This window comes from Cydia splendana, chromosome 5 (assembly GCF_910591565.1).
Source record: "Cydia splendana chromosome 5, ilCydSple1.2, whole genome shotgun sequence".
NCBI lineage: Eukaryota > Metazoa > Arthropoda > Insecta > Lepidoptera > Tortricidae > Cydia > Cydia splendana.
This window is the reverse complement of record NC_085964.1, coordinates 15,275,160-15,302,098: the sequence shown is the minus strand read 5'-3', so window position 1 is coordinate 15,302,098 and position 26,939 is coordinate 15,275,160. Positions and strand designations below refer to the sequence as shown.

Sequence of the window (26,939 nt, the reverse complement as noted above, 5' to 3'; positions counted from 1 at the left end):
TTACATATGAAAATTACTTCTACCATTTTATTTTGAGAGAACTTACACTAAACATTGAACTTAGCCAAGCTGACACGTTTGATGGCTAGATGCACTGATTCTGTTTCCCGGCGCGATTCGGGAAACGAATAAGACATTCACTAGATATGAAATAGTAACGATATGTGACGTTCCACGGCAAAAGGTACCCTATGGCGGTTGGCGCTTACGCTATTATTAATGCTGCTCCAATATTATTGCGGCCGTAAGGTACCTTTTGCCGTGGAACGTCACATATCTTTACTATTTCATATCTAGTGAATCTCTTATTCATTTCCCGAATCGCGCCGTCCGTCTCTGTCCACATTGATCATTACAATCAGGTGCATCGTTAAAACAATACCTTAATTATGGCAGAGCTACAGCTATGCTGTTTCAGGGACAAAAGCTGTGAATTAAAATTCCACCGATTCGTCCATACAATGCACAAAGACCTATTAATAGACGTCGGAGAATGGACAGAGGAGCGTGGGCCGTGCAGTTGTGCATTTCCGTACCGCAGTCACGTGCGGTGGGGTAAGCACAACTCGCAGTCCGAATTATTGCCGTGTGTTAACTTAAATAAATCGATTGTTTCGACGTACGTACAACTTAGTTAGCAAATAGGTATTATTCTATGGAGATTTCTTCATGTATTTTTTTGTGTGTCTAGTGACGCAAACATACAGACAGACAGACGCGGCAAAGGACTTTGTTTTTATAATATGTATTGATAAAACATTCGTCTCTATCTGTTACTCCGCGGCTATTTCGTCCACGCGCCCTAAGTAAACAGATAATTACTTTGATATTTGCGAAATAATTTATTGTTACGAGATACTCTACTCGATAGATACTATACTATTGTTACGCTACTCTTATTTCTTACTCGCCGGATACATCTTACCATACAATTTTCACAAAATAAAACTAATTTGGAACCAAAAAAAATTACATTCTACGTAATAATCATGCGCATCATTTGAGCTACCAATAATTGTTCATGTTCTGAAACCCAATTCACCAATTTTATTAAGATACTTACCTAATACTGCAACTGCAGCATCGATATATTTGCACCATTCGTTTGATTGAGGCTTAATAAGTACAGTGAAACCTGGTTAATTGGCACCTGGATAAATGGAAAACCTCAATAATTGCAACCAAAAGTCCGGTCCCGGTCCCTTGAGACCAAAAGGCCTCTATAATTGAAATTTTGGAACCTCTATAATTGCAATTTAGATTTAAGGGCTTTTCCTAATTTTGCCTCTGTAATTGACCACATCGCAACTACGATCTCTATAATTGACACTGTGCTAAAAACTCCGTTATTTTTCTCTCCTTTTTACCTTTATTATTGAAACAAGTCTTACTTATTACCTCTGTAATTGAACTAATGTAGTTGTAGACGGCAGAAACAATATTTTAATAGCAATAATCATTTTATTTATATCTTCATCCAGAATTCAATTTATTTATTGGGTATCTATCACAGCCTGTAGTAGGTGAAATAGTTTTGATTAAATCAAAAACAAAGTATGCTTTTTACATTCTAATAAAACTTTCTTCTACAATTAAAGGATTTTTTTTAAATCCCAAATGAGTAATAAGAAAATAAAGTAGTAATTAATGTAGTGTAAAAGTGCAAGTATAGACAGAAGATATATATAGACCAGAAACCCAGAACGTAAGCGTGTAAATCTACTTTCAATGGTTATTGAACCTCCATTAAGGAATTATCAGAACGCAACCTCTATTAATGAAAACCTCTATAATTGACACAACGATTTTTTGAACCTCGTTAATTGACACGACCTGCTTAAATGAAAAACCTGGTTAATTGACAAAAAATGGCCGGTCCCTTGAGATTGCAATTATCCAGGTTCCACTACCTACTTTCTATCAATCGTCATTCAGATGAAGAATCATTCACACAGGCGAAGTTGCGAGCAGAAGTTAGAAGTTATTCATAACTAAATATATAGGTATTATATAGATTATCTGGGAGACCGAGCTTTGCTCGCAAAACATATAAAAACTCGAAAATGCGCGTTTTCCCAGAGATAAGACCTAGCTAGATCGATTTACCGCCCCCGAAAACCCTCAGATAGCAAATTTCATCGAAATCGTTAGAGCCGTTTCCGAGATCCCCGGAATAGGTATACATAATATACATAACACAATAAATAAACAAAAATTGCTCGTTTAAGCCCTCGTATGCGAGAGCGCGGATCCGCGTACGAGGAAAATATTAGAAAAAAATAATCACGGCACATGAGAGGTTAAAAGTGTTAGATATGATATGTACCTATATGGCCGTAAAATAGCAGAAACACGCGGAACGAAACTCGCACGCACATCTACATGTGATTTCGTATTGAAATCCCTTTGTGCATTTGGCTACGGAATTGTTATAGCGATATAACTTTAAACTGTCTCGGCCGTGATATATCGTACGGACTGTTAAGTGGCATGCAAAATGTATTTATACTTTGTACTTCCTTAAATCGTTATGGCGTCGTGCCAAGTGAAACAATCTTCCGCCGGCCGCGATAACGGCAATACTCATGATTTTATTACATGAGGCTGTAATAAAATTTTTAATAAACTACATTTCGAGTACATTAATGCAGTCATTAATTTCATATATGACAAGTTAAATGATAAGTTTGGCGTAATTTATCAGTATTTTCGAGTAATTAATTATTCTTCAAATTTATATGGCTTGTTGCAGCTCTTTGCGCTTTATTAATTTATCTGGGAAATGGATGAGCGAAACGTAATTAAAGTAAAAATGTGGACTGACGAAAAACAGTTACAACCAGTGCATGTACCTATTTTTTTCTGATATTTCCATGATTTAATAGTAATGCTTTCAAAGACCGTAAATAATGGCCCACGTTAAGATTAACTGGTTTGTTAGATCAAATATCTTATCTTTGAAAAGGTTAAGTAAGGTGGTGGTACTGGTGCTCGACGCGGGCCCAGTACATGTCATCTTGAAACTTAAGTCATTGTTAATAGAGGTGACAGCAGGGTGTCATCTATTTTGGGCATTAGCATGTCGAGCACTAGTACCACCACCTTATTATTGCGTCATCTTTATGTATAAAAACCAATTGCTGTTTGTTAAGTTGGCCAAAACTCTAGAACGGCTGGACCGATTTGGCTAATTTTGGTATTGAAATATTTGTGGAAGACCGATGAGAAAATATGGAATAATTGCGATTAAAATAGTAAAAACAACGATATTATTTTCTCGTTGTACAAACAGTTCCTACATTACAAACATTTAATTGATCCCGCCGGTACAGTAAACTGTCACAAAAGATCGTCATTGTCGGTTGTCGAAATTTATGGGTGCGTTCAGAAATGGAATACCTATGGTATACATTTATTAGGTACGGAAATTTTGAATTTCTGCACTTCGAATTGCCATTTTGTATTTCTGTACTTTTTCTCTGATCAGGATGGACATCGATCTCGATCGATCGATGATGAGGATCCGAGAGGCCTTTTATTTTATGTTTATGTTTTTTTATTATGAACTTAAGGTCAACATTAAAAAAAGAACAGCTATCTTGAATCTTTTTGCTCTTATCAAGATGAAAATCGATATCCGATGATCCGACCGGCCCTTTTTATAAATAGCCGCATTCATATATTACTTGATATCTATTTTTTTAATAAATATTTCAATATTTAATATAGTCAAATTTAAAACTACATAAATGATGTAATCGGCCGAAAGCTAACGGCCTGCCACTTCAAGGGATAACTTAGGGTGATTGTACCATGCTTTGTTATTAAACTAATTTTAAATGTGGCGCTGACAGATACGTATCATGCCGTAACCTCTATAAAAATCTTATTGTCTTTTTATGTTTAAACTTAGCGTACAGCTGCAAAAATAAAGTCAAGCTATTTCACGAAAATATAAGAGGAGTATTATGCATATGGAGTATTATTGGTAATTATCAATTTTTTGATTTTTATTTGTACGTTTTTAAGCTGCAAGTTTGCTACGAAGTGCTACGTCGTAGCTTGTAGCATTTAAGTGCCTTCGGCCGCGTTCGAACATTAATTACAGCCCACTGCCCGATTCAAACTTTAAGATACGTCAATTAATAGATTTAGAAACGATATGGATTAGATGTGTCAGTGTCAAAAGTGACGTTTTTGTTTGAAGAAACGTCACATTTGCACTGACATATCTAATCCATATCGTTTCTAGATCAATTAATTGACGTCTCTTAAAGTTCGAATCGGGCCGTCATTTGCCGATAAAATTACGTGCGTATTCTGATTTAACTAACAGATTATGAATTAGATCTGGATTGGTTATGGATCTGACCTGTCAGTGTCAAAAGTGACATTTCATAAACCATAAACGTAATATTTGACACTGACACATCAGATCCATAACTGATCCAGATCTAATTTCTGGCTTTTATATTAAAATCAGAATACGCCTCTCAGTCGAGATGACGTTATATTTGAAAAGCAGTGTCAGTCGCTTATATTACTTTTCGATAATATTTCATAGTAAAATATTTATTTTGTAATGTTTTATTCATGTCTGAAAATTCGCCTTATACTTTTGACTATCGGTAGAGTGCTAAAAGTAGTATTTTTTAAATTGTATATGAAGCCTTTTGTTGCTATTCAACAACGAAGAGAGTTATTTTATTTCGTTCCATATAACAGCGCTCTACCCTAATGTGTATACCTTAACACATTCAATACCACTAAGTGCTACGGGTTACGCTCGTAGCGCGTAGCCACGGTTTCGTCGTATGTAGCGCGTAGTCGCTACGAACAGTGTACCCGACAGTCGGGTTCTTGGTGTTGAATGTGTTAATTGCTAAAAACAAACTCAAATGTTAACATTTTACACCTTTACGTGGTAATTAGTACATTACGATACAAGTGCGAAGACTAGGAAATTTTCGCACGTGTATTGTACAAAGTTCTACAATACATATGGCCCTTTAAATTTTTGACATACGCACGTATTGTCCTTAATCCCGCCCTAGGGCGGTAAAGTAGCACTATATATGTAATGTAAATTAAATAACATACGCATCTGACAGTTATTTCACACCTTACTAAACGTGACAAGGCGTGAAATCTCAGCAATTAATACGACATCAAGTACTAACAATACCTCATTTCTTGACAGCATCAAGTGACGGCTCTAAGATTCGTATTAAATAAATCACCTCACAGTTGATACTCGCGTGGGTCAATGAGGCGTGACGTTGACGAGGGTTGCCTCACATTCACCAATATGCAGGGAATACCGCCGTGGACCATGTTTGACATGACACCTTTCAGGTGAAAATAACTAAGCCATTTTTCCACACTTAGAAAAAAGAAATGTTGACATTTAGATTGTTACATTTCATCCTCAAAAGTTTACAGATAGAAGATTTTGTATTTATATTAATGGCTCGAAATAAGTAACAATCATCATTTAGCTCTCTACTTATGTTCTTGCAGGTATATAAAACGTTAGTACTGATCAAATCATTACGTATGCATGCAGTCCCTCGTGTAATATACCTAATGCGAGCCAAACAAACCGAAAATAAACGCAACGCAGATATTTTCCGGGCGCGTTGAATAACTGAATATCTGGGAGACCGAGCTTTGCCCGGAAAACATATAAAAAATCAAAAAATCGCGTTTTCCCAGAGATAAGACCTAACTGGATCGATTTTCACCCCCGTAAACCCCCATATAGCAAATTTCAACGTAATCGTTAGAGCCATTTCCGAGATCCCCGAAATATAGAAATGTAATAAATAAATATTATACCTAGGACATTATTTACACAAATTGACTAAGCCCCACGGTAAGCTCAAGAAGGCTTGTGTTGTGAGTACTCAGACAATGATATATATAATATATAAACACTTAAATATATAAATAAATGCCCTTACCAGGATTCGAACCCGGGACCATCGGCTTCATAGGCAGGGTCACTTGCCACTAGGCCAGGCCGGTCGTTTAAATAATATAGGTATACAAGAACTGCTCGTTTAAAGGTATAAGATAAACGGAGGTGCAGTGAATGGTATTCAGATACTTTTATAGTTGATCGAGCGGCAACCCTTGTCACTGTCATTGCGCATTATCAGCGAGTTTCATATTGAACTGCAGGTTGCCCGCGCGCCCTCCATTATTGTACTTCTATCAAAGAACTTGTTTGACTGGCCCATAATCGAATAAAGACAGGCAAAATTTTAATTTCATCTCAAGAAGATGCCCAACTACAAGTATTTAATGATACCTAAGATAATTTACTCTTAGACGAAAGTTTGGTAATAGTTGAAAGTATAATTCTCTAAATATTATTATTTATTCATATTAGAGTTTTGTAATTATAGTTTATAAAGAATTGGAGTTAAAATACGCGCGTAATTATCCGCCATATTTAGGAATAAGCTGGTTGTTTCATATTTAGTATTTTAATAGTCTTACCATATAAATTGTACTTATAGAGATTTGTGTGATAACGTCCTATAGTATTTATTTATTTAAGAGCAAGTAGTATACATCATACTCTACCACTCACATACCTACATATACCTATTTAAAATACATCTAAGTTTCTAATTATAGTAACAATTCACATAGGTAGCCACTATTTAGTCATTTATTTTTATTTACATAGTTTTCCCTTAGGAAAGGCTACTGATGTACAATTTTTTTACAATCAATGGTTTAGCTCCATTGAAAGCAGTCAGTAGGCACTCCCGAGAGAAGTGCGACTTAGTAGTAACAATTGATAAATGCACGATGTAATTCGGAAACAAAGGCTTACTTTGTTGTAACAGTAGGTGAAACTTTTGTCTATCCGGGACGGCGTAGAATTTTCATTAAAGCCTTCTTAACAGCGCCCTCACATAAAAGAGCAATTTTTCCCGGTTGGAAAATCTCGATGCAGCCGCATTAACGCTTTTATTTGCTCTTCTCTTCGAAAAAACTTATTATTCCACTTTTCTTACTCTGGGAATTACATTATTTTCTTGCAATTTTATTTATGGAAACCATTTTAATGCTTCCACTTTAATAGATATCTCCGTTTATTCTGCTGTTGTTTTTGATTGGATCTAAATTGAACTTAAATAAAAAATTGGTTTCGCCGGATCTACATATATTATTAATTAGCCATACCTACTTAGATACCAATATTAACTTAACAAGGTATCTAATTAAATGGAGTCTTTATTGATAAATGCTTACCGAAATTTTGTTTTTCGATACTAGTTTTTTCTTTTGACAGTGATTACTCGTATCGTGGTGATTATCATAACCAACACAAATTTAACGAGATGGCGTTGTTTTATCATTTTCTTAGTTCAAATAGTTTACCGGTCTTTCATACGTATTAAGATAAGTCCTCTTCTTCTACCTCACGTTATCCCGGCATTTTTGCCACGGCTCATGGCCTGGGGTCCGCTTGACATCTAATCCCAAGAATTGACGTAGGCATTAGTTTTTAAGATAAGATGAGATAGTTTTAGTATTAAGATAAGTCCTACCAACTTTAAGTCCAATCGAACAGCACCAGGATACTATTTCTAATTTAGATTCCAAACTTTGCTAACACATACTAACTAGTTGCAAGTAAATAAAACCTTGAAAAAATTGGTTTAGAATTTAAATATAGATAATTATAATGGACTTCTGTCAAAAATGTCACCATCATATTGTTTTATCCACAGCTTTCAGTTTGTCTGTAAAAAGGCTCCGGAATCTCGATTCCGAAAAAAAGAAATTCTAGCCTCGGCTAGAATTTCCTTTTTTATATTGATGATTGCGCTTTAACAGTATTATGTTAGTTTAACTGAAACCGTAAATATTATTAACGTGCCAAACCAAATGAAAGTTAAATGATGTATGACTTCATAAGCGGCCGGGCAGCGGCACGTTTTGAAGTGAATTCGCGAGCCGCAGGTTGGCGTAGCTTTTGCGCTCCGCCGTCGTCACGTTCGCGAAGAGCTGTCAGTGAGTGTTCCGATAGTGGTAACGAGTGAAATAGGCAAACCTAAAATGTATTATTACGTATAAAGATTCACTAAAGTGATCATCAGTTTTTATATTTATTTGTATTTGTATTAATTTTACGTTCAATCGGCTAAGAAATAACTTTTCTTTAACCGAATTCTTGTCGGTCAATAAATAATCAATAAGTGATTTATAGTTAGAAGCTTAAGAAATATAGGTACGCTAACCCAACAACACAACAAAACACAAGATAGGATAAGATAGTTATCATGCACACTAATACTGTAAGTACACAGTCCAAAAAACTATGAATTGGTTAATGGTTGACCTTCAAAATGTGACCAGTCAGTTTTTGAGAGTAAAAAAATTATGTCACTTTATACTCTATGACCCAAATCACTATTTTAAAGCCCAGAACAGCCTACTGAACGTAAGTATATTGACGTGAACAGAAGCTAATTTTGCCGTTAACCCTAATGCAGCATGTTCATTTCGATCGCGTGCAGTCCCATGTGGTCTGTGAACAAGATTGATGGACTCACCGACGCGACGCGACGCGACGCAACGACAGTTCATCTGAATGTCGCTCCTGTTGCCATTCTCGCACGTTCCCATTTACTGCATAATGATCTCCACATGCTGTTCTATGTAGCTTACTAACGGCTCCAATGTACAAAAAATATCCAACAGATACCAAATACATGCCACTTTTCGTAAAATTAATTTCACGAACGTCAGGAAAAGATGAAATTTAATTGAACACGTATTTCCGCTTGGTTACTTGGGTGATTCTTAAATTGTGTCCAAATTTTTTTTTTCATAAACGTTTTTATTTTTCACATATTATTACATATATCAAAAGTACATACACAAAGCAATTTTTTGATTCATATGGTCAAGCTTAATACCCTCAGGAAATGTAAATAAAATGAGTACATAAACGCGGTTGTGACAATGTGTCCCTCAGTCGTGACATTTCGGCATTTTGGTGGCCAACTCGGCTATTTTGATTTATATAGTTATTTTAACATAGCCTAAGTCACTCCTATGACTACGACAAACCTAATGACAGCTCAGACGCTGAAATCCGTCAAACTATAAAGGCCAGAGCGTGACAAAGAATTCGATACACATCATGCATACATACAAGCGAAAAAAAATTGATTTTGCTTTGGCAGTCGGGCAATAATAGCAAATGATCTCTCGTAATAAAAATGCATTTCTGAAAAGTGCATGTGCCTCTAAATTAATCAAACGAATTAAAAATGCCACGACCACGTGTCTATATGTCACGAACGTGGACTCAAAAGTCCGTGGCGGTGACAGATTTTTGAGGCCACGGTCGTGATAATTTGGAACATGTTCGATATTACATAAACATTTCCTTTGATTTTGCAAATGTTAAGTAATTAGCTTAATCTGCAATGTATGAGGTACGAGTATATCTTATGTTACAAACAATAACGTGAAACTGCAACTTACTTTTAAAACTCGAACACGGCGTTGACGCGTTAAGGTTGACCGTTTTTTCATATGAACACAAATAAATAATTTTCGACAAAACTTCTCCCTTGAGCCATTTGTAAACCTGACAACAAACAGTGTTGCTGTTCTAAAAAAACTTTAATAAGGCTGCCAGTAGTAAAGATAATTTTCTACCGAGTACCGCATGTTTATATTACCACGCGCGGTGGTGACGCGAAAACTAATCACAAAATGTATGTTGTTTAAAATTATATAAAATCGTTATAAATCCATACAATTTTTAAACAGTGTTGTAGAACAAGGATTAGTGTTTTATATTTGATATAAATTATTGCAAAATCACTTCATATTTTTTCGAACAAAAATCAAATATCACAAAATCTGGGGAAGTCACACTACACGGTCCGTGACATTTCGCACTTGTAATTTTTTTTTATATGTTTCTAATACTCTTATGACAATACATTTAGGTTGACCTAAAACTAGAGGTAAATTGCTAAGTATATTGATATAGAGTTTACTTATTTTCACAAAAATACATGCTATTCTTACGTGTTACACAACAAACGCATAAGAATAAGAATTACCCACTTTGTTAGCCTTCCGTTATGCTGCTTTCTTTGTCCGTCCTAAAATTTGTGTCGTCCTAAAACGATTAATCAATACTGAAAAGACCGAATATCCAGATTTATTACTAAAATAAAACTAAGAGGCGAAATGGTCTAAATTAAAAAGCAATGCCTTGTTGAGACAGAGCGAGCGGAAACAAAGCGCTGGGAATTCATCAAGCTCTTTTGAACCGCGTATTGTGGTGCGGTATTCACAGACCAGGACGGAAAGAAAATCTTCAGCAGTAGATCGCCACTCTTTGACGCCTCGATGCAGAAAGTAATCTCTTTTCTAGGGAAATCCTACTTCATTACTTTGTACGGGAACTCCTTAATGGAGGTATTAAGTTATCAGTAAGATTCAACAAGTATTGTTGAATGTGAATTTTCAATAATTCATTAGAATATTAGGTAAGCATATTTAAATCCCTCCAAAAACATCTAAAATGTTGCCGACGAAACCATAAGGCTCGCACTGTCAAAAAGTTATCAGATCTCTTTTAGAGCCAACCTTCTAACTCTACAAGCCCTAACTTCGCAAACTCTACACCTTAGTCAAAATATGTGGCTTGGCCGTTTCGCTACAGTCATATGGGCGTAAAGTAAAAAATGTATTCACTATTCATTTTTTTTGTTATATGATAGTTCTTACTTGATTTTAGTCACTCACGCGACATGTCAATGTTAGTATGTCTCACATTTCTCACAACAGTTTAAATTCGACAATAGCTCGTGTAGTAAGACTATTTAGCTTTTTAATTAAGTTAGCTTTAGTTCAAATTTTTTTCTGTTTTTTTTATATTAACTAGGAAATAAAAGAAATACATCCGGTTACAAACAGAGTTACATCCTAGTATTTAATAGTAAATTAATTCTTGCAGAGTTACGAAGAAATTTTTATTAAAGGAAGCTTCCATTTTCGATTTCAATATTTTAACACAACACTAAATCAGTTTTAGAATATTTATGTACACGGATGAGTAATCCTAGTAGGTAACTATTATTCTCCACAATATTTATTTCGGAGAGTTCATGAACTCGGCTGCACTCGTGTATTTCGTTAAAATGTTGCCTAAACGTTAATCCGGACCGGAAGCGGTGCGTAAACTTTCAGCAAATCGGCTCGGCAGTCCGCGTAATTTAGTTACAAACCAATCGCATCCGAGTCTCAGTTGGATGTAATTCGCGTACCTTGATTATTAATTTATCTTTTGAAATTTAATATGTGTGAACTATCTGACACATTAAACAAACGTTTGTTTGGAAAAAAAAAGTAATTCGCTTATTAAGATAAAGTTTATAAAAGGTTATTGCTACTAGTGATGTGCCGCGGAAGATTTTTGCTATATTAATGGGAAAGGGCTCCCGGAAATATTACCCTAGAGAAAGTTACCCTAAATATTACCATTTTCTCGAGCAAGAGGACATTGAATTTATACTTAATATATACAGTCAGCAGTAAAAGTTGCTAAGCGGGCAAGGTGTTCAAAATGATTGTGATGTGACGGGACTTTATTGTTAAGAGAATAAGAGCGTGTCAAGGTAATTTTGAACATCTCGCCCGCTTATCCTTTTGCTGCTGACTGTATCTGCAAACGACTGAGCGGTGGTGTGTGCTGATTACAGAAACGTCCTAACGTCGTCGTCGTTCGTGACACTTACGTTTTTAGAATGAAACAATACGTTTAAACTAATAAGAAATTATAACGAAATGGAATTTGGAATACCTCCGATTCATGTAGACAACTTAAAAACAATATTACCAATTTTTTTCTGGAACCTGAGAGCCGAAAGAAGTAAAGGTACCAGCCTGGGGAAAAAATCCAGTAACGGAATAATTTATCACTAATTGAGATACATATTTGAAATTTAACACAACGGGGTCAGAAAAGTTCTATAATTGGGGTTTGTTTAGTACCTATTAGTAGTAGGGTACAAAATACTTTTTAAATATTTTTATTCATCACTAAGTTAATACTTAATGTTGATAATTTAAGTAACTTGCTTGTAAATTTTTCATAAAACATGAGTATTTTATGAAAACATTGGCAATATGAAATATACCTATCCTTCATTCGAATTATGTTGATACACAGAGTCTGGGCTAATTTTAGCTGACAATCGCTGAGTCGACAAGCTCGATGGTTCCGTTACAGGCTATTTTTCCAGTTTTTTTGTTGTTGTTATGAAGCAATATAGATACAATATGAAGAAATCTAGACCGAAGGCGAGACCTGAATTGCTCGAAGAAACTAAATATAGGTAATGTACCTAATATGTATATAACCACCAGAGAGGCACCTTTCAAAAAATTACTGCGGGAAATTGTAAATGTCTCAAAGTAAATACAAACCGCTAAGAAAGGAAACCTTACACGGGGATAATCAAATCCCCAGCATCCGATGGACACTTCAGCAGGAACTGCGTCCGCACCGGAAGCCGCCCGCTTCACTCAGTCACGTCACTTCCGGTGTCCCCCGCTGCCGGATTATGTTAATGCTGTTTCACATACATTTGTCTTTGCGTAATGCTCCACAGCTTTTCTTGCTTAGAAGCAGTATTACTTTCCGATGTTGTTCACCTACGTTATTTATCATTGTTTACGGTTATTTTGTTTCAGTTTGATACAACGCTGATGTTTACATTAAGATTTTAAATTACGTACGTTTCTTTGTTTCCTAACAAAATAATATGAGTACCTACTTTCAACGATGGCTGTTTGCAATTTTAATATGTAGTAACATACAACAGTGATGAGTGATGACTTGAGATTAACCATTTTTTGTACTTGAATTTGATATTTTTTCTGTTCTGACATACCTAACTCAAATTTTATTCTCTTTAGCATGAAACGCATTTATCCGGTCAATAAAATCCAAAACTGCTCGTGTTCCAAACTGTTCCTCCTTTTTCTCTCCGCTGTCTTACTTTATCTACAAATTCATATTCTTTATCCAAATAGACACTATTAAATACCGCAAGCTTATAGCATGCTAATTTGTTAGCCGTCTCAGAATCGATACGTTGTCTATATGACAGATAATAGGTAGCTAGTACATAGCCAGTAGCTAGTGCAGTTCATCGACTCGCAAGTTCCGAGAACGGGCAACAGTGGCGTGCAGCGCCCGTAAGTGGGCCCCAGCGTGGCGTCCACTTATACGCTTGTTATTTTGCTAACACATTTAAGTTTGTGAGCTATGTTATATTCATGTTGGCCACCAAGATTGTTTCTATCAACGTCGAATATTGGGCCTTGTTAGCCGGTGACCTTAAATAGAACAGCCGCTATGCAAATGCCCTTGCCGTCATGCAACTTTCAGTCACTAATTGGCACATGAAAATTCCTACATATTAAATTTAAAATAGCACAGAAACTGCTTTTGAAAATATGCTTTTCTATTTTATTTAGAAAATGTTCCTCCCTTTTGTAGGCACATTTAAGTTAACCTATAAAAATACATTACGCGCGACATAATGTGAGCGTTTAATATTATTGGTAAACGATAACCAGGCGGCTTAGCACGGTCGCGTTTTTATCCCTTGTCACCATGCCTGTCACGTTCTAACAAGTATGTAAGTGCGAAAGGGACGCGCATAGTGATAGTCGATAAAAATGGAACCGTGCTGAGCCCGCAGAACCATCAAGGGCGCATGACTAAAGCTGGAACGAAACGATAATAATCCGATAAAAAACGTACATAAAAGTTATTCTAGGTACGTGCTCAATATTTGTTGTATGGAATTGGGAAAATCCAATTGTGTCAACACGGGTATTATAGGTAGGTTTGCTGAATCGAACCGGCCTACAGGTAAACGGTTATCGCGTGTAATAATAACGTCAGGACGAATTCGTCGTGATAACACGAGGTTGCACCGCAATTATGGGCCGTTAGGCGCGCGCGCCGGCGCCACGCTGCATCAACCCTAATTGCACGATAAACAGTATACCTACTTCTTGCTGCAAACACTAATTTTGGGGCAAAACGAAATAGAAACGTATAATTTCGCTGAGAAATGTATTTGCAAACTTTTCTTCGCGCGCGTTTTCTTTATTTATTGCAAGGCACTTCTTTTCAAATAAAAGCAGTGTAACCAGAGACAAGTCAATAATAAAGACTTGCTGTCTCCATCATTATGATTTTATTTATTGTTTTATTGAACCGAATCAATACCCTCATTTCAAAAGTATAGTCCCATCCGAAAGAAAACATGAGACATGACACATGAGTCATGACATTCATATGTTGCCTATTTAGTGGATGCTTTCTTCGAAAATCATCATCAAAATTTGCACCTGGCATAATTTGAAAACTATATAATTGCTAGCAACATTATTTAAAGGCAACTACATATTGTAGAAAATTTAATGAAAAATATGTTCTTGGTAATTTTGTTGTAACTTCAGCCGTTTTTATATTAACAATGAATACCCGCATAATGGGGCACAGATGTGGGAAAAAGAGTGGGATATATCAACTTGGCTAGTTCTTTCCCGTTGTATTTTTTTCTTACGTTCACTATCCTACACAACACATGCTGCCAAGTTGTATGCTTTCTTCCGGTTGGGAATGTATTTTGAGCTTACGAACGTCAGACTATATTAGGTAGAGGGAGCGCCATAAGCCTTCAGTAAGAAGTGCATATACTTACTTAAAAAATTCGACCTATGCCGTTGTGGCCCGGTGGCCGAATGGCACAGGCACCTGCCGCGATAGCAGAGGACGCTGCGCTGGTTCGATTCCAGCCTGGGGCACTGGAGGCCTTGGTCACTTTTTCTTGGTATATGACATTTATTTCATTTTATTTAGGTAGAGTGCAAAAATCAGTGCACTCAGTGCGAATATTTTTAATGGTGCTTTGGTTTCCACTGATATTACAATGTTTTTCTGAAGTGCGATACCAAACTAAAATAATATTTTAGTATATTATACTAGAATATAACCCTGACTTTCTTTTAAAATTGGTAAGCTATGACTTTTAAGGGTAATTTACGTGTCTGTAGTCGAAGTAAATCCTTTGAAACTGTGTAATCCATTATAATAACTGCCGTTCGGCCGATAAAAACGACATTCATTATGTTATTCAGACGGTATAAATCTATAATAAACAGTTTTCTGGAGTAATAGTTGCAACATTTAAGAACCTATATCTGATACAAACAAGCCATTAAAAGCCTATATACTTAGGCAAATAAAAGTCACATACACTGCTATAAAGAGATCGTAAAATTCACTGCAGTCACTTCATGGTTCTCGGTTTTTAAGAGTTGTGGGCTATTTGCGGATGAGGGCATTTGAAATAGATACTACATTTTTATTATTCAATTTTTATGGAGGTTTACGTGGTTTACGTATATGTTCAGAAAAACTGTGCGTTCTTTGTATGATATGTAAGGGTTCATATCGAAAATTTTCGACAACACTGAAAGAAATAGCAATAAAAAAATATTTGTTACAGATGTAGTGCATAAATGTTTTCCAACGTATTTTCTCGGAAGCGTTCGTATTTGTCATGCTACTTCAGTCAACCTCAGTACCTACTTTTTGTACCGAGACTGACTGAAATAGCAAGACACGTTCGTACGTTTCCGTGAAAATACGATGGAAAATAATTATGCACTACAATGTACACATAAAATGGCACTAGCGAAGTAAGTGTTATTTAAGATCAGTTATTTTTTTATTATTAGAATGATTGTTTGTTTTGAATATATTTTAAATATAATAACATAACAGGGCAGTCAAATTAGATTTTATCCAGGATTTAATTCCCAGCAACCTGGTAATCGTCTTAATACCTTCATTTGGTTCTAAACTAGTGTAATCCGAATTTGCTCCATTCCGGGAGTTGTGGAAAAAAATTTGCACTCTTTCAGTTTTATGGTTGTAGTTCATAAACGGTACGTCCGACGGAAAATTTTCTTTAATCTTGATAAATATTTACATGTGAGGATCCGAAACGGAAGGTACCTTTCAGATCCATATGCTTGTAGAACTTAATGTATACCTAATATTATTTTTTAACTCTTTCTCCGAAGCTCTCGTGTCTTCTCCTACACCCCGATTTCAGCAGTACACTCAACAGACAAGTAAAGGATGTTCTCTGTATATAAAGACAGTTAACACAGTCCGTCGATTCGGCACTACCGCCGTTGAATTCAGAAGTGCGCCACTTACTCCAATCAAGAAAGAGATGGAGACTATCCTAACTATTTATTTTATATTATAAATGGAGAATCCATAGTTTGTGCTCACTGATCATCAGGGTTCGGCAAATGGGCACAAAATATAAATCAGATAGAGACTTCATTACAGTCAGAAGAATGGGCTCTAGACTAAAATTGGATAAGTTTGTCAGTTTGTTTAAATTTTCTAGACTTATTTGACGCTTGCATAGCGATTGTAAGTTTTCTAAAATAGATGACAGTTACATGACAAGATTAACTTTTATTACGTTCGGTGTAACAACGTCTATTGACGTCGCCTGAAACATCTTAACAACAACTTAATTGAGATTAGAGTCCGAACGTGAACATGAATACATTTATCTCAGATAAAATGAAGGTTCAACAAAATCAGTATTCACACTCTTCTGCAGACGCAATTACTTGTTACGACTCTTATAAAATCATGTTATATTACATCAATTCGCGAGAATAGAGGGTAGACGTATTATTGAGATTGATCAGCTTACTATATGGACAAAAATGTTTTCACATCTCATGCTCAAAAAGTGCACCTTTATGTCGTGCGTAGACGACATAAAATCGCATTTTATGCTCTAGAGCATAAAAGTAAAATTTTCTTCTAAGACTAAGGTAATCGATCTCAACAGCCAAACAGTTAAAACATATTGCACAATTTTACTGAGCAATAAAATTGTGTAGATGACAAAACTTGTTATATTATTTTATTTTTGCTACAATTTATTAGAAATCCGTATTTTCTGTCATTGAATTTAGTAAATCACATAAAATAGGAGTCGATTATCGTTCAAAAATGCTCCGAAATGTTTGACTTGGCAGAAAACCAAGCGTCTGAAACTCTGATCACATGTTGAAAAAAAAAAAAAAAAAGTTAGTTGGCGGGAATTGGTTATGTATTATGTTCTTTCGCTTTACGACAATTTAATTTCGTGGTGTAAATTGCCGTGAAAAATATAATTTATTTTCCTCGCAATCGAAGTGAAAAGCAGAGTGTACAACAAGGGCATAAATGTCCATTTTTACCCTCGTCTACTATTTTGGTCTTCGCTTCGCTCAGACCAAAAAATTGCCTCGGGTAAAAATGGGTCACAAATGGGCCCTTGTTATACAATCTACTATTTATTATTTTTATTTAAAAATAAAATACTTCCCCTACGTGTATGTAAAAGGGATGGTAACAATTATTTTCTAACAATGTTTGTATTAAATAATTAAATTACATATGTATATTTATTATTATTGCTCATGTGTAAACTCTTCAATGCAATTATTGAATGCTATTATTGCAACAAAATATTTGTGATAAACACACAAATAAATGCCCTTAGGTACCTACAATTGAACCCGGGACCTCCTGCTTCGAAGGCAGAGTCACTACCAACTAATTTGTTAAAGAACATTATTATTTAACTAAAAAAATATTGAGTTTCTATATGCAATGGGACAGGTTTCACTGACTGGTATAACGTCGGGTCAGGCGCTCCTAATGAGCGCACGGACTCGCATACTCGATTGCAGACGGACTAATGAGATAGTTGCTATTTGTCTCTTTTAAACCCTGAACTATCTTCGACAATGTCGACCATTGTAGGGTTTAAAGAATAATGATGTACGAGTATACACTACTTTGGGAAGATCTCAAATAATTTTGTTAAATATTTTGTTCTGTGGTTTACGTAGTCACACTACTATAGCCTCCTAAGGCCCAAGGTCCTACCTATAGTACCTCTTCGGTTCGATGAAATTTAAATCCTATTCAATTGGAACAGAGTCGCTTTTGTTTTGTTTCGTTCAAAATTCCAACAACGAAAAGTCAACTCTATTTCCTACTCTGTAGGTTCAAATTTCAGTGGCAAATTTTGGATCTTTCATTTGTATGGCTGGGCCTTAGGAGGATAGGTATATATATTATATGTACGTTGAAATAGATGTCATGCCTATATTAAAGAAAAAATTACGAATCCCTCCATGTTTATACTATAACTATAATCGAATCTATGATTATAATTATAGTATTTATTTATAAAATATGATTTTTGTATTGTATATGTCGGAGCGTGATTCCAGAAGAACGTATTGCAGCGTTACAGTTCATAGTTTTAGACGCCTGTATACAATCGATTAGCAATGTTTGTCTACGTATTACTGATGTTGTAACGAAATTCATAACGTAGAGAGTAACGCCGTCTATTGGCGTATTGTTGATCTAAGATGACAGGTAGAAGGCTTTGGAACGTCAAGTTGTTTAACTTGGGTGAAGTTCGGTACAAGGTGGCAGTTTTGTCGTTATATTGGTAGACCGGTCGAGCAGGTTTGCCAACTTGACTTCGAGGCGGGAGCGATGAGGCTCCACCAGCAGACTTGATCGGACCGCGCTAGAGATCGGACGTTAGCCATACCTCGTGCCTAACTCGCCACGTTCTTGAAGGCTGATACCTGAAGGATTATTCTGAAAGCTTATAGAATCCCACGTTCTTTAACCATTTAGCTAAGTGTTTTATTTCAAGTCTTATTTTGATTTCTTATGTTTCATTAGAAGCTTACTTTTGTGAAATAGGGAGGGCGTGTGTTATTTTGAAGGGATGTGTCCCGCTAAGTTTGTTGCCAGTCCCATATTCGGCTAAATCTTTTCAGGTCAGAGGAGTAGGGTTGGAGCCGGCCTAGCTTGACTTGAATAAAGATTTGAACGTTTCATGTGATCTTTTATTTTACAACAAATCAGTTTGCATCCGAATAGCAATTAGTTCTTTTAATCATTTAAATATAGTGGGTCAAGCAAATCTTGTCAGTAGCAATGTAAAGCAAACTAAAGTAGGGCAACACTCAAAGAGTAGTATTGCGCTAAGAAAAGCAACAATGTACATCGAACCAAAACTTTTTTTCCGCTGAGGGCGCCCTACGTACGTCAATTCAAATTGTCACTCGCGGTTTATTGAAAATGTTTGTTATTAATATTTTGTATTATGTGTATTATAATGTTTGAAATTGATAACCAATTTTAAGATCCTAAAATAAAATTAGAAGCGGACTATGCCGTTAAACAAGAATGTACGTATGGATAAAATCATTGCTTCCGCAGGTAGATGTCCTACTGGATTTTAATACTTTATTAGATTTCTCAGTTGGCACTGTAGCCATTATGGGCACCTTAGCTTTGCTTAAGGTCATGCACAATCTTATTTAATATACCAATTGGTATTTAATGGTGACACAGCAGAAATAGAAACGATTCAGAATGTAAACAAACAAGATGATGGCTGTCATTCACATAGCATAGCCTATTGTTTTCCTAATGTTAAAACAAAACTTTCATGTTTTATACTAAACTTATTATTTCCCCTATTTCCCCTATAAGTACTCCAGATTATTACATTACATTGAATTGTTAACTTAACAACTGTTGTTACTTTAGTAACTTTAGTCTAATTTTATATTTTAAAGTATTACTTTCCGTACCTACATAATTAACGAGTATTGTATTGGTTTGTATACCCTTAACTTGCTGCTGGAAGAGCGGGGTCTCCTGTCACAAGTATTGATATACTTACTAGGAGGTCCCAACCCTTTCTCAATTTGTAACACAATGATTGTGACCAATAAACGATTTTTCATTTTCATTTTTCATTTCATTTTCATTCACGATCCACATTCCACAGATAAAACACAGATGACACGCGATTTTCGAATTATTCGAACACAGTGTTGCTAACCCGCGATTTTTCAAATTTGCCGCCGTTTGCTACTGACAAGATTTGCTTGACCCAGTATAGTACTGAAATATAGTAGGCGCTAATATGGTTGGCGGGTCCGAATGCTTATTTCATGCACTAGTGACATGCTGATTTGGCTGTGAAGTGATACATTGAGGTACTGCGCCCACCGTCGCCGCCCGTGCCTCCGTCATATACATTATTTAATTTGTATATATTTATAACATAATCTTCCTGGCTTTGCCCCGGCTTTTTTCCACGGCTCCTAGGAGCCATAGGGTCCGCTTGGCAACTAATCCTAAGAATTTGTATGATTACTTAAATCAGGAAATAAATGTATACCTACTATTCGAAGTTTATACATTTCGATACTTTATGCAACACAATTTGAAACAAACAATAAATTCTTAAGCAATAATTCGCAACTACAACGTGAACAGTTTCTTTTCGAGTATAAATCACGGATAGTCGCAAGAATGCGACCGATTCGCATTTGCTTCGGAACCCGGTTTTGTCACAACAATTTTAAATTCGCATTCCCACTTAAGATGCATTGGTTCATTCCAAAAGGAGATTTAAGGCTGAGTGCTGGAGTGCTAAATCGTCTGCTAATTTACGTAAACTTAAATGTACAAACTTTTACGAGTTGTAAACTTAACTTTACTCTGTTCAAAATACAAGTCAAATTTAAAGGCTGGTAAGATAATAGATATGAGGTTCGGAAAATAAAGCATTAAAATGCGGTCATTCGTAAGCACGACGTTCCACTACGGGCGTTAACACTAAATGACAGCCGCGAAAAATCCCCACCAGCCCCTCTGATGGGAAATGCTAAACGTAAATGGCGAGTTCCTTCCGCTTACAAGTTTAGGAAGTACGCTTGCAGGGCAAAAATACGCCACTTTCGTCAAATGCTTTAACGAATCTCACGGTTGTTACATTTTATGTAATTATAAAGTACCTAAGTTAAAATAAATTGAAAAGTGATATAGCGCAGCACTATGTTCTCCATTAAATACCGACAACCTTCATACAAAACACAGCGAGAATCATCGTGCGTCGTTTTTGTAGATGGAGCTTAACGTTTTCATATTCACTCAAAATATAGTTTTCTTGGCTTTGAAGGCCTAAGGAAGATATAGTACACATATTATTACAGTTTTGTCAGCAATATTTGGGAAGCAAATAATCCTACTGTCTTTATCCTGATTGAGAAATATGGTTACACTTATATGATGATTAATGTTAATACTTGTAAACTAGCTTACAAGTTAGTTTACAAGTATTATGTATTTGAATTTACATTTTCCTCTATGATGAGTCGATTCGTACTTTTATGATAAACGTTTGTGAAACGCAATTTCATTTTCACTTGTCAAACAAAACGCCTCTCTACTTTAGTAATGCTTTAGTGCGTTTACGTGTATAAATATGTATTCATGGGTGTAAAGTTAATAGCTTTGCTGACTGTACGTCAATCAACAGCAAACCTACACCAAACACCAACAGATAATGTACATGTGGTTTAACAAGACCGGCCCACTTAGTATAGTGACTATACTTAATAGATATTATTTGAGTATCATAACATAATCATAATTAGCCAGTCTATTGTTTCGTATTACTTTTATAATATTATATCGTCATAATGTATACCTCCATTTAACTTGTAGGTACAAAGACAATGAGTCAGCGCCTGGCGCCTCGACCCTGCGCCGATATTCCCAGAAAAGGTTTTGTTCCCTACAGTTGAACCTAACTGCCAATTATAGTACAACGACTTTTATTATTTCTCCAACCGGTGGCTTATCGCTACATTTACTACATTTAGCTGTCCAGTATTATGTTGAATTAAATTGCTTGCTTTACGAAGGCGGAATAGAGAGCGATACGATTTGAATGTAAGTGCACATAGAGTCATCTAGCCACCGTCAAGGTAGTTAACTACATATGTAAGTTCTTACTTCAACTGTCTTCTTTACTTTACGAGGTCTTCTAACTAGTTGATTCTGCAATGAATAATGGTATGAACTAGATACTTACACACTAAAGCCAACTATAATTAAACGAGTAAATTAATATTCACAAATCATGTCACCAAAGACTTTTATTATCATTGATAAATGAGCTGGTAGGAACACTGTAATTTAGCCGCAAAATCGATCAGTCGATCTATAATTTATGGCACAACAGTCGAATCATAGTTTAACTTAACGCGACATCGATTTTTCGAATAAACGTTCACGCGTAGCCGATTTGTTGAGCATACTTTTACCGTGATTCAGATTTTTCGAACAAATGTTCATCGCAAAACCATTCTGCTGACTAACAATTTATCGCAATAGCGCCCAATCTTTCCGCACGTTTGTAATTCGAAGTTCAAATACGCACTCTAATAATAAGTAAGTGCAGATACGTTCCATTACGTTATGGGTATACATATAGCTAGAGCGGAGGAGCCGGGCACCTGAGACTTCGCTAATTCCGGCTCAGCCTCTCATTACCACCGATAACTGTTTGCCCGAACACGTCCGACTGATAATTGCTGCATACGCAATTAGGGAAACGCTGTAAATGAATTTAATTAATTAATTCACGCCCGAAAAATAATTACTCTTTTCATCATTAATCGTGACGATAAAGAGTCAATAAGTGACTGACTCGCAATCATCTCGGGAAATAAATAAAAGCTTTTCCTGTGCAATTTGCGAGTTGGCCACGTGTTTGTTGAATTTGTAGACGTAATGATTCGGGGTTCGACTGCAGATCTGTTACAAAATAAACAGATCATAAGACGCGGTTCATGTCGACACCGGGCGTAACGGCCGAATTATACGGGTACAAATTACATCATTAGAAAAGTCATTTTTATACAGACGTCTATTTCCAGCAAAGCTTTTTATTAGTCGACTTGATTCTAATGTTATACAGTTGTTCTCTCGTAAAAACTTTGCTCTTGTAAACCTGGTTACTTTTATAAACGAAATAGATCCTTAATAATACCAAAGTATTAAGTAAGTAATACAATAATTTTACCGTGATTATTCGTAAATGTTTTGAATGGTAATGAAGCAGGCTAGGGTCTGTCTGTTCATGACCGGTAGCAATTAGGAAAACTTTCGCCAGTGCAAGTCGCGCGGATATAAAACTTTATGTACGCATATAAATTTTGATGCCGAGACATGTTTTATTGTGGCGTCATAAAATTTGGGGTCGGAAAAGACCGACATATTTATTAAATACGATAAAGGTCGTAAAATTGAATGCATGACGTCTTCGTGGCATTGGTAATAATAAGATCGTTAACTATTTCTGTCAATTTATTGATTGACCGAGTGCACGCTTTCTCATTTTAGGAAGTTACCTACATCTTGGCTGTTATCATCAGACATCGTACATTTTATAGCATTTTTGGTACAGCGGAGTGGTGTTAACGGAATTGGTATAGATAATTCCAAGAAAATTGAAATGGTAAATTAAGGTTAATATTAACGTAATTAACGCTAATTAATCATTAGGGTTGAAATTGTTTATACCAATTCCGTTAACACCACTCCGCTACACCGATAATGCTATAAAATGTACGATGTCTGGACTTATCATTCATTATTAGGTATATTTTTAGATATCCTAGTTTTAAGAGTAGGTATACAACTTCACATGTCTACGTGAGTGGATTAGGAATTTATCTCAATAACATTCAGCATTCCCGTATGGGTTCACAAAACGGCTCCGACAATATCGCGAATCGGCTTAGCATTTCGCCCGGCCACCTCGGGGAGGCCCGGGACTCCCCGGGACTCCCAGTGACGCGCCGAAAGCCCAAGAATACCGTTACCTTTCGCTCCACTTATTTACCGAACACAGCTCTAATAAATTTAATAAAGGGGAAACGCGTGACAGAAGTAGGAAGAGCTACGGCGAATAACGGAAGGTTTTTGACTGTTCGTTACAATAATGTAATCTGCTTTTATGGGAATACGTGTAACTAATTAGTGAAACAAAAAAAGAACAATAAACTAAAACTCACTCGCTGAAGCGAAACATCTACAGGTTGTTGGCATTTCTCCCGTACCTGGAAACCGAACATATATTTAACGCGAGCTATTAAACGTCATAAACATCAATTAGCGTGTCGGAAAATAAAATAAACCACCGACATTATGTGGAAATATTGCGCATCGGGTGTTAATGCAAACAAATATGAATAAGAAAAACCTAGAGTCAGTGTGCAATGAGAAACGAGGGTAATCCACCTGTCGCCGGCAGGTATCGATGGACGGATTAAAACACCATTTTTATTGACATTTAAACCTCATGCTGGAATAATTTTCCTGCTTTTATCTGTCGCTAGTTTGCAGCCCAGATTTATTTGACGACTATCGAAATGCATTTAAGCATAGAATCGTCCTCGATAAAAACCTGTCATTTCGGTATCAAAATATCAGTGTTGGCTGATGTTAGTCATACTGCCCGATTCGAAATTTAAGAAACGTTATTTAATAGATCTAATCCATATCGTTTCTAGATCTGTTAATTGACGTAAGTATCTTAAAGTTCGAATTGGGTCGAGTGCAAAATACAATAAACGACAAATAACCTGTCTTCACCAAGCTGTAAAAAAAAACACCACCCCTCATATTATGCTCTGTCTTTTAAACAATATATTGTCTTGTGATGACTTAAATAACGTAAAACGAACCTGAATTCAGTATACTTTCGTAAGCACACGGGTAACATTACTCCATGAAAAATATAAAAAAGCAAAACCATTTACAGGGCTAAGTAAATTGAGTTCTCGTTACGGTTGCCAGGCGTGCATAATTGATACCCTAATATCGGAGGCTTAACTCGCGTTCTGAGGAAAACAAGGGGCATATTCGTATACACGTGACGTAACAACATTATATCAAAAACGTATTGGTCACTAATGCTCTCGCTCGCTATAAGATACAACTAGGTACATGTGTTCTAGCGCAATGCACTGATATCCGTATTGAATTGGTGTTTAATTCGTATAATATTATCATTTTTGAATATAACACAAAAGGGTTGTTTTTGTTTAAATATACTTAAAATAGGGCAAATATTATTGATCTGAATCAGTAAGGGAGTAGATTGTAACAACCATCGCAATCAGTTTGCACGCCAGGATTATATCTTGATCATAATGTTACTTTTTAATATGCGGTTGTTGGGTTTAATCTATTTAAAATAGCAGCGATCACCTGTCATGTCATGCGTCACTTTCGCACTTACATTCTTGTTAGAACGTGACAGGCATGGTGACAAATGATAAAGAGCCGGCCACCTTAGCCCTTCGGATTAAATTTTAAAAGATAAACTTTTGGTTTAAATGTCTGAAACAAGTAACTGGATTATTATTTAAATTACCTAATTATCACATTGGTCACATCCAGCGTCCATTGCTATTTAGAACTTCAGTAGTTTTCTTCAGAAGTTTAACATTCAATGCATATATTTAGGAGTGAAATCTTGCCCTGTCTACCAATTAAAACCCACCCGAATCATTATTGGCAAACTGCCGAAATATTTCCCGTAGATCACTCGGTGGGCCTTAAAACGCTATCTATCTAAAAAACTGTTTATCTGTGCTATTCAAACTTGAAGTAGAAAAATATTCCTACAGACGTTTTATAGGAAAATGTAATACCTACACCCTAGCTATAGGTAAGGGCTCGTCTTGCCCTTGTACATTGACATTTAGTGCCGCCCGAGCGATGCTTTACGATTGGCGTGCGCCCCTACGGAACCGTCCGGCGATACCTGGGGCCAAAGAATAAACTTATTCGATTATGAACAGACCGTACAAATTATATACCAATATCCAATTTTGTTTAGGTAATTTGTAAGGTACTAGTGCTCGACATGCCCAATAGATGACACCTTGCTGTTACCTCTATTGACAATGACTTTCAAGATGACATGTACTGGGACCGCGTCGAGCACCAGTACGCTTACCTTACGTAAAGTATTTTATTGACTTTTTTTAACTAGCAATCTCTCAACTATAGGAACTAGCCAGATTTTGCCAAGTCTGAAAACAACATGACTGGTATAACAAAAACATTTCTTAAGATAAATAAAACTATCATGGCGAATATCTCTAATAACTTCTCTCAATAAATGTAGCGCTCAAATAAAATACCTAATCCATGTGTCAGCAAAGCTAAAGGGCCCGAGTTGATGCCGTTCGAGCCGTATTCGGCAATACAGAGCTGCGCTAAATCTTCATTCGGCGCTAGGCCAACGCTATCTCATAGTCTATTTATGGGCCTAGACGGCAATAATTTATTCAGACAAACGCCTAAATTAGGCTATACGCAAACATAAGCGTATACTTCCCACAGTCTATAGTCCCCGTCTACGCCATTTTTCATCAAAATATAAAAAAAAAAACATATTACAAGTGTAGTAGGTAGGGATTGCGTAGAGCGAATATCTCCTGTCGCCGGGTGCTTATTCTTTGCGGCACCGCACTCGACATATATGTGTGCGTTATCTAGCCGGGTTTTATAAGGTTTTAGGATTTTCGTTAGCTTCGCCATTTTTTCGGAGTGAAATTTTAAGCATAATATTTACGCCGTACTGCGGAAGTTTTTATAACCGCAGAAAAGTCAGGTTGGGTATGGTGAAGTTTTGTGAAAATATGTGCCGTAAGCAAGAAAAATCTGAAATTGCACTAGCTAGTATAAACCGTGTGTAGCACCGAGCTGGCGCCGCAACCTTTCAAATGGCTATTTGGCTCCGATATACAGTGGCTTGTTAGGTCTGTACCACAACACACCATTCGCTTACTCTACAGAGATTAGAATACCTACGGTTATCGGACGCAAAAAAGTACCTACAAAAAGAATAACTAAACCACTTTTTCCA

General features: G+C 36.2%; 1 protein-coding gene and 1 long non-coding RNA gene across 2 annotated transcripts in view; one reads left to right on the top strand and one right to left on the bottom strand.

Moving 5' to 3' along the window:
• The window catches only part of LOC134790798 (protein muscleblind-like), a 402,804-nt gene that overhangs the window by 338,790 nt on the left and 37,075 nt on the right, over positions 1-26,939 (bottom strand). The window lies entirely within an intron of this gene.
• Positions 1-26,939, top strand: part of LOC134790818 (uncharacterized) — a 91,988-nt gene that overhangs the window by 39,094 nt on the left and 25,955 nt on the right. The gene's annotated exons all lie outside the window — the stretch shown is intronic.